At 41.7% G+C, this 8,854-nt stretch overlaps 1 long non-coding RNA gene across 1 annotated transcript; it reads left to right on the plus strand.

Annotated features, from left to right (window-relative positions):
* Positions 1-2,811: 2,811 nt before the first annotated feature.
* LOC145551081 (uncharacterized) lies at positions 2,812-8,204 on the plus strand. Its single transcript, XR_014086878.1, has 2 exons — positions 2,812-7,963; positions 8,116-8,204. It is a non-coding gene; the product is annotated as an uncharacterized LOC145551081 (long non-coding RNA).
* The last annotated feature ends 650 nt before the right edge of the window (positions 8,205-8,854 follow it).

Consider the following 8,854-nt stretch of genomic DNA (forward strand, 5'->3'; position numbering starts at 1 on the left):
AGATCACAGTAATGGGTCCACCCCTCATGAAAGGTCACAGTTCAACGGATCAGAACCGATCAGCCCTCAAGGCTGCCACTATCAATGCAAACGGAAAGAGACTTGTTTGTCCCTTTCTGAGACACAAGACTCGGAAAGAAATCACAGATAGCTTTATGGGAATAAAAAAATTAGTTGATTGACAAACAAAGATTGGGAGTTTCATCCAAATATTCAAATTTCTCTATCTAGCCTTTCCACATTCTATCCCATTTAAACCACAAATTATATTATGAAGCAAACTAATATGAAGTAGCACACAGAAAATTTTTTTATTATGAAAAATCTGAAAACGACAGCATCTAGATGTTTTCAGCCCCCTTTATGTAGCCCCCGCTATGTAAAACCCAGTGCAACCATTTTCCTCCAGAAGTCTCTTAATAATTAGCAGGGGTGAAAGTAGGGGGGTACGGTCGGGTACTGCGCACCCCTGAAAGATTTAGCGGGGGTACGCAGTACCTGTAAGAGAGGGGAGCGGCTGTCTGCTGTAGAAAATCAGTGGATTAAACTGTGCAGCCATGACTGATTAGTTTTTCAAGAGCAACCTAAAACACGACTCAATCAGGTAATAAATTGCATTCTTCTCATTTCACATTGTTTCTGAACTGTTCGTGCTTTATTAGAACAGGGCAATATGTCGATCGCGGAAGGTTTTGAGTCGATCTCGGCATTAGATGACAAACTAAACATCGCCAGGACGCTGAGACCAGCACGTCCTCCTCTGACTGGCTTAAAACGTTCGTAACTTTATTAAAAAACAAAAAATAAAATAAAATCACTAAAACGTGTTCAAATTAATGACCCAACAAAAATAATAATCTCAGTGATTATTGTTTCAACATGGTGTTGCGCAATTCTGTGAGTTTTGGTTCCATGCCAAAATAACTAGCAGAACAGGAGTTTAAAATTAACTAATCAACCACCGCTGTGTTCAGGGGAGCGCTTATTAATGATCGCAAAATAAATATAGAGCCTGAAAACCTAATATCGTAATGGACTGAATGTTATGTTTTTAAGTAATCTCTGATCGGCTTGCGGAGCGCAGGCAGTTGCCACAGAAATGGTGTGCTTAAATGACAGAGAGAGAGAGAGAGAGAGAGAGAGAGAGAGAGAGAGAGAGAGAGAGAGAGAGAGAGTAAAAAGGTGCGAGTGGTTTTGAGTTGATCACCTGTTCGGGTTGTTTTACCTTTGTTTACCTTTGTTGTGGCGCATCACAGCCACCATAGTTCCTGAACATTCAATAAACGACAAACTTGGACTAATTATCTCGTTCGTCTGACCATATCACGTCATTCACAACAAACATCAAACACGGTAAATATGTTTCATTAAGTATAGTATTTAACAGACAAATGGCTTCTGCGATAATTATGTGAAATTAAATTAATAGTCTAATATAAAAAAAATAGTTTGGGCATCTCGCTAAGAGCTCAGAGTCTGAGAGGTTTTTCCTCTCTCAAACTTTATTTTTTGCCTCTTATTTAATGGAAATATTGATGTTGATGAGACTTAATGATAACCTTTTTCAACCTTTGTAGCTTCACTGTTGAAAATGAAGCTCTAACATTCACAAATGACATTGAAATAAAATCCAGTCCAACTTCTGGTTTGAGGCGATTCCTCTGGAACCTGTTGGAGGAAAATATTCCAACACCAGACGTGCTTTTAATTTAACAGAGCTCTGTGGTTCCTCCTATCAGTATGAGAGTCAGGGTGAGGAGGCAACATGTTAGGAAGACAAAGTGGAAGCTGCATCTTCAGAACAAACAGACCTACTACTACTAGGCCTACTGATTATCCTTGTCTGGACACAGGATCAATATAACCAGTTTGAAAGCTAAAATGAATGGTTATATGCCAGACATGGAAAACTGGGATGCACTCCATGCCATGATGTTCAGAATTTAGGTCTCATGGCATCTCAGCGTGTCAACATTGCAGCCAGTGAGCTCCATTTTGCAAGAGTTACCCAGCTTTTATCGTTTCGCACAAAAAGAAGCAACTGTATATATATATATATATATATATATATATATATATATAAAAATTCCCTTCTCACCCTCCGCGGGTGGTCTGTTTCATCCTCTGAGCTCGGGTCCTCTACCAGAGGCCTGGGAGCTTGAGGGTTCTGCGCAGTATCTTGGCTGTGCCTAGAACTGCACATTTCTGGACTGAGATGTCTGATGTTGTTCCTGGGATCTGTTGTAGCCACTGCTCCAGTTTGGGGGTGACTGCCCCGAGGGCCCCGAGGACCACAGGCACCACTGTGGTCTTCACCTCCTTTTTCCTGATGTTGTAGTCACTTGGTATTGCTACATCCACCACAACGGCTTTCCTCTGTTCTTTATCCACCACCACAATGTCCGGTTGGTTCGCCATTACCATCTTGTCTGTCTGGATCTGGAAGTCCCACAGGATCTTAGCTCGGTCATTCTCCACCACTTTTGGGGGTGTTCCCCACTTTGATCTCGGGGCTTCCAGTCGATATTCTGCACAGATGTTCCTGTACACTATGCCCGCCACTTGGTTATGTCGTTCCATGTACGGTTTCCCTGCCAGCATCTTGCACCCTGCTATTATGTGCTGGACTGTCTCAGGGGCCTCCTTGCACAACCTACACCTTGGGTCTTGTCTGGTGTGGTAGATCTGAGCCTCTATTGCTCTGGTGTATATATATATATATATATATATATATATATATATATATATATATATATATATATACAGTATATACACACTTTTGTCATAGTACCCTAAGAATTTAAAACTACTTTCACCCCTGATAATTAGTGATCACCTATTTCTATTTCTGTTCAGTTAGTGGTGGCAGCATAATGCTGTGGAAATGGTTTTCTTTAGTAGAGATGGGGAGGGGGTGTGCCGATCTATGTTTTCGCATCCACCTGAATAATGTGTAGTTGCGCCACTGTGCAGGGGAATCCTGTTTTACGTCCAATTATATTATCTCATGTGTTCACTTGCTCTTGAGATGTATCATGTTAATTTTATTTTTGTTAACTTAGTGAAGTCTAAAGTGTAAAAAATCTGATAATAAAATAAATTTTACAATTTGAGTTCTGTTGAGTCACTGTTAACCATGACATTGAAGCTGGAGATCTGGGTCAGACTCTCTAACGCAGTACTTGACTGGTTTTAGTCTTACTTAAAGAACAGGAACTTTTTCATGCCAATAAGTTGCTTTTCATCAGAGTAGAGAAAAATCACATGAGGTGGAGGGGGGTGGGGGGGTTAACCAAGGTTCAATCCTGGGTTCCCTTGTATTTAAACATGCTCATGCTAACTCAGATTATAGCAAGTAATCAGGTAAGTTACCATAACTTTGCAGATGATACACAGCTTTTCATTACAATGTTTAACTGAAATTAAATTGATGTCAGCAGGTGACTATGCTGAGAACAAATCTCCACACATTATTGTGTGATTTGTCACACACATTTGTTTTAGCTGAACAGAAACAAAACTGAAGTTATCATTGTGTAGCAAGTGTGTAAAAAATGTTTATATTTCACCCCAAATCCATCCTCATTATCTATGTATATTTGTTTTTCTTGGTTTATGAACTGTATTTTATTTTGGTGGAGAAGCTTTTATTTTCTTGTAAAAGTAGCGTCAACAACTGAAACTCTCAATCTTGACTTTGGTGACAGCCCAATACCACCCCAATTAAAAGAACGCATACAACATAGAATCAACACCGAAGTTGATAGTGTTTTTTCTAGGCATGATCTAGATGTTGGTAGTGTTGCAGGTGTCTCTCACCATATTGAGCTAAAACCTCATGTGCCGTTCAAAGAGAGGACAAGACGTGTCTCACCTGCAGACTTCAATAACTTGAAACGGCATCTTCAAGATTTTCTGGCTGCGGATGTGATAGAAGAATCTCATAGTCCATATGCCTCTCCCGTTGTTCTAGTCCGTAAAAAGAATGGAGAGTTGCGAATGGTGGTGGATTACCGCAGGCTGAACAATTTAACTAAGAAAGACGCTTACCCATTACCTCGGATAGAGGAGAGATTTCCCCTGTTGTCAGGTTGTGGTTCACAGTGCTGGATCTTTTAAGAGTGGGTATTATCAGCTGGATGTTGAACCTGCAGATCAACCAAAGACAGCGTTTACTACGCCCTTTGGTAGCTGGCAGTTCTGCAGAATGCCACAAGGTTTAACTAACTCCCCAGCCACATTCCAAAGAACTATGGAGAAAGTGATGGAAGGAATTAACTTCCTGGAGGTTGTTGCCTTCTTAGATGATCTTATCATATTTTCAAGCTCGGTTGAAAAACATGAGGAGAGATTGTGGATCCTCCAACGCATTGCTGATTTCAGTCTCAAACGGTCCCCTTCCAAATGCAAATTCTTTCAGACTTCTGTGAAGTATTTGGGGCATGTGATATCTGCACAGGGGATATAACCTGATCCAGAAAAGGTAGCTGCTGTAAAAGAATGGCCTCGACCTCTAACAGTTAAGGAGTTGTGGTCTTTCTTAGGTTTCACTGGCTATTACCAACATTTTGTTAGGGATTATGCCAAAGTGGTTAGACCTCTGAATGATTTGTTGAAAGAAGACTGGAGCCCTAGGCATAAAAATTCTAGTTATTGGCCCCGCAAACAGTCACATCCACTTGGGGACAGATGGACCCCTGTGTGTCAAACTGCATTTGAGCTCATCATTGAAAAGCTAACATCAGCTCCTGTTCTTGCTTTTTCCAACTGGCAGCTCCCCTATCTGCTTCATACAAATGCTAGCTTGACAGGTTTAGGTGCAGCTCTTTATCAGGTTCAGGATGGTCAGACCAGAGTGATAGCTTATGCTAGTCGTGGTCTCTCTAAGAGTGAAAGAAATTATCCTGTGCACAAGTTAGAGTTTCTCGAACTTAAATGGGCGGTCAGTGAGAAGTTCCACGACTATTTGTATGGGGCTAGTTTCAAAGTACTGACAGATAATAATCCTCTAACGTACGTCTTGACCAGTGCTAAGCTTGATGCCACAAGCCATAGGTGGCTTGCAGCACTGTCACTGTACAACTTTGACATTCATTACAAGTCCAGTCAACATAATGTTGATGCTGATGGGCTCTCCAGGAGGCCCCACAAGCCACCTCAAGATGATGATGAGTCTCAACAGATAGACAGGAGAATCACTACCCTATTGGATCGTGCCAGCCCATCCTCTGATGAGTTTAAGGTTTTGGATAGAGTCGTAGTGAACAGTTTGTACATGTGCCTTGGTGTGACCGATGTTGCAGATGCAGAGGATAGGCAGGGAATGGATAGCGAGATACCTGCAGTTGAGACACTTTTGTGCGATGAAGGTGCTGTCCCAGAGGACCTGGAAGACCCAGTCTTAGGGCCAGGTCTTTCTGCATTGCCTGAAATGTCTAGAGAGGACTGGTATCATTTGCAGAGAAGGGATCATTCTTTGGCTAGAGTTATCCATCTTCTAGAAAATGAACCTGATACTATGACACTAAACATGGTTGAAGAGTTGGAAGTATCTTTACTTCTGCGTGAGAGGTCAAAACTAGTTTTGATAGAAGGAGTACTGTACCATAAAGTTTGCAACCAAAGAGGGGAAGCTTTTAATCAGCTTGAGCTGCCTAGCAGCAACAGAGAAAGAGCTTTTGAAGGTGTCCATAAAGAGACAGGGCACATGGGCATAGAAAGAACTCTTGAGCTTGCTAGAGCAAAATTTTTCTGGCCAAAAATGGCTAAGTATATTGAAGCAAAGTGTAAAATCTGTGAAAGGTGTGTGAGAAGAAAGGCAAGGGTACAGAGAGCATCTAAATTAGTAAACATCAAAGTCAGTGGTCCTCTTGAACTTGTTTGCATGGATTTTTTATCTTTAGAACCTGACTCCAAAGACACTCGAAATATTTTGGTGATAACAGATCACTATACCAGATATGCTCAGGCATATCCAACCAGAGATCAGACTGCAAAAACTGTTGCTGCAGTGTTGTGGGAGAACTTCATCAGTCACTATGGTTTTCCCCGGTGGTTGCATAGTGATCAGGGAGCCTGCTTTGAGTCTGAAGTTGTGGCTGAACTCTGCAAACTTGCTGGAATTTCCAAATCTCGAACTACACCCTACCATCCAAGAGGCAATCCAGTAGAAAGATTTAACAGAACTCTGCTCGATGTCTTGGGAACACTGGAGGACAAAAAGAAAGAAGATGCACGCCTATAATTGTACCAGGAATGATGTGACTGGGGAAGCTCCTTTTCTTTTAATGTTTGGCAGAGAACCACGTCTCCCCATTGACATTTGCTTCGGCATCAGCCCTCAAGGTTACAACCAGAAAACACATTCACAGTATGTGAGAGACCTAAAGAAAAGACTTAAACATGCTTATGAATTGGCCTCCAAAAATGCAGAGAAGAGAATGTTGCTGAACAAAGGCGCTGGGATGCCAAAGTGACTGCCATGCCTTGGAAATAGGTGACAGAGTTCTTGTAAGGAATCTGAGTCTAAGAAAGAAACACAAGATTTCTGACAAGTGGGAACCCATTGTTCATATTGTTGTCAAACATCCTGACGAAAGTATCCCAGTCTATGTTGTCATGCCAGAGGATGGAGAGGGCAGAGAGAGGGTTCTGCATTGAGACATGCTTCTCCCCTGCGGATTCCTATCAGCAACTTGGAGACCAGATGTTGGAGACAGCAGGGGACGGAGTGGCCCTGAATCCCCTGCGACAAATGATGAGGAGGACTGTGTGACCAACATATCTAATGTGATAAAGAATACAGATCAGGAACCACAGGGGGAGGTCGCAGGAACTTCTTTGCAGAGTATGCCACAGTCACAAAATACCCTGAATCCCAATGCTTCTGAGTTCATTTCAGAACAAACATATTTGGCAGGGTCAGTGGCTGAAGTAAGTCCAGTTTTACCACGTTCAAGACCCCAAAGAAGGCAAGTTCAACCAGCCTACCTCAGTGACTATCAGGTTGGCTCAAAAGTTCATTATCAACAACACAGTTTATGTTCACCGACACAGCAGACACTGGTTTGTAGTTTTTTGGTGTCCTTGCAACAACAACTTGCAGGGTTAGTTCAGTCCCTGACTACTGGTAGTGACAAGGACACCACATTTTAAGTGGGGGAGGATGTAACCCAGCTGTATTTTATTTGTTCTGTGTTATTTGCTTTTCTGTATGGTTTTTACTTTATGGGTAGTGTCACTTTAAAAGCAAAGTACGACATCACTTTACGGCAGCGTTCCGACTGCAGTTACTAGGGAAACTCCCGGGCTTTGGAGTTTCAGAGCTGCTGCGGAGTAGAGACATGCTAGTCTCTGCCTACCTTCTGCATAGCGCTTGATTTCTTTATGCCTGATATATGATGTTTTCCTGTTAGGTGAGTATTACTGGAGATTTGTAATGCCGTATGTGTTCTAATTTTATGTACCAAGTCGTCGCTAATTCCGTAATGTTTTAGAAACCAAACTCTTGTTTTACCGTGGGTATTGTGAGTTAAAATGACTGTCACGTTTGTCGTGTTAAGTGAAATATTTCATTTTCATTTATCTTCATGAGGTGTTTATAATTTTATGGAGTTATATTCCTGATGAAGAATCTTAAATGCTGTTTTAAAATGGAGCTCACTGCTCTTAGTTACTAGGGGAACTCCCGGGCTTTCGAGTTTCAGAGTTGCTGCGGAGTAGAGACATGCTAGTCTCTGCCTACCTTCTGCATAGCGCTTGACTTCTTTATGCCTGATATATAATGTTTTCCTGCTTGTGCATTATTGTGGCCGATATTGGGGAAAGGAACACTGGGAAGGTGCTCCTGTGCCTGCGGAGGAAGAGAGAGAGGCTGCGGAGTTTTCTGTGTCTGTGGACATCGGCTGCCATTGTCATTCTGGGTCGCCATCCCAGCCAGGACAACCTTTCATCGATTCGTTTCGTACGCATCAGACACACACAAATATAGAGCTCTATATGAACTATTTTTATTTTGCTGGCCAGCTTCTTTTAATTTTATTTTATTCTCACCAAAGACCCTGAAAGGATTCCTTATGATCTAAATGTTTTTTTCTTTCTTTGTTGGTTTTCCAGGAAAACTGTATGATGAAGTGTTGAGACGAAGTTGGATGCGTTTCAGTCCAGAAACTTGTAATAAACATAACTGGTTGATAGTAAACTGCTATCTGAACCCGAGTAAATTCTGTTCTTTGGTTACATTAGCAGCTAACTCAGTGCAGTCACGGACAGAAAATATAATGTTTATTCTGTGGGACTTTCATGCTAAAAAAAATAAATAAAAGCAAAATAAATTAAACATAACCTACCCAGCCATACAGGGTGGGTATGGCTGGGTATACCCACCCCACATGTGGGAAGCATGTGTGTATTCCCCCACATGCTTCGAAGTACGTTCATGTTGAGACACGCACATGGAGAGCGAATCGTTGACCTATATTGGACCTGAATCCAGCGTCCTACAACGACTCAACATTAACGTACAACTCCAGCATGAATTTGGGTTTACAGAAGCTAAAGGATTGATTTACCAGAAGATCCAAGCACATAGAAATGACATGGGTTAGTTCGTTGTTAGCATAGCATTGCTAACAAAAGCTAGTTACTTAAAATAGTGCAATTCACTACTCACCCGGCAGAAACAAGTCGACAGCCATTTAATGCTTCTTTGGATCCTAAATGCTTTACCCAACCTGAAACTAAATAATTGTTATGCTCCAGGCTTGAAAAATTTCTTCTTTCTCGTCGTATAATATGAGGCCTGCAGCTCCAGATAGTTAGTTATGTGGATCGCCTCGACACCTGGTAAATCCTC

The sequence above is a fragment of the Poecilia reticulata genome, chromosome 1, assembly GCF_904066995.2.
Source record: "Poecilia reticulata chromosome 1, P_reticulata-male-v2, whole genome shotgun sequence".
NCBI lineage: Eukaryota > Metazoa > Chordata > Actinopteri > Cyprinodontiformes > Poeciliidae > Poecilia > Poecilia reticulata.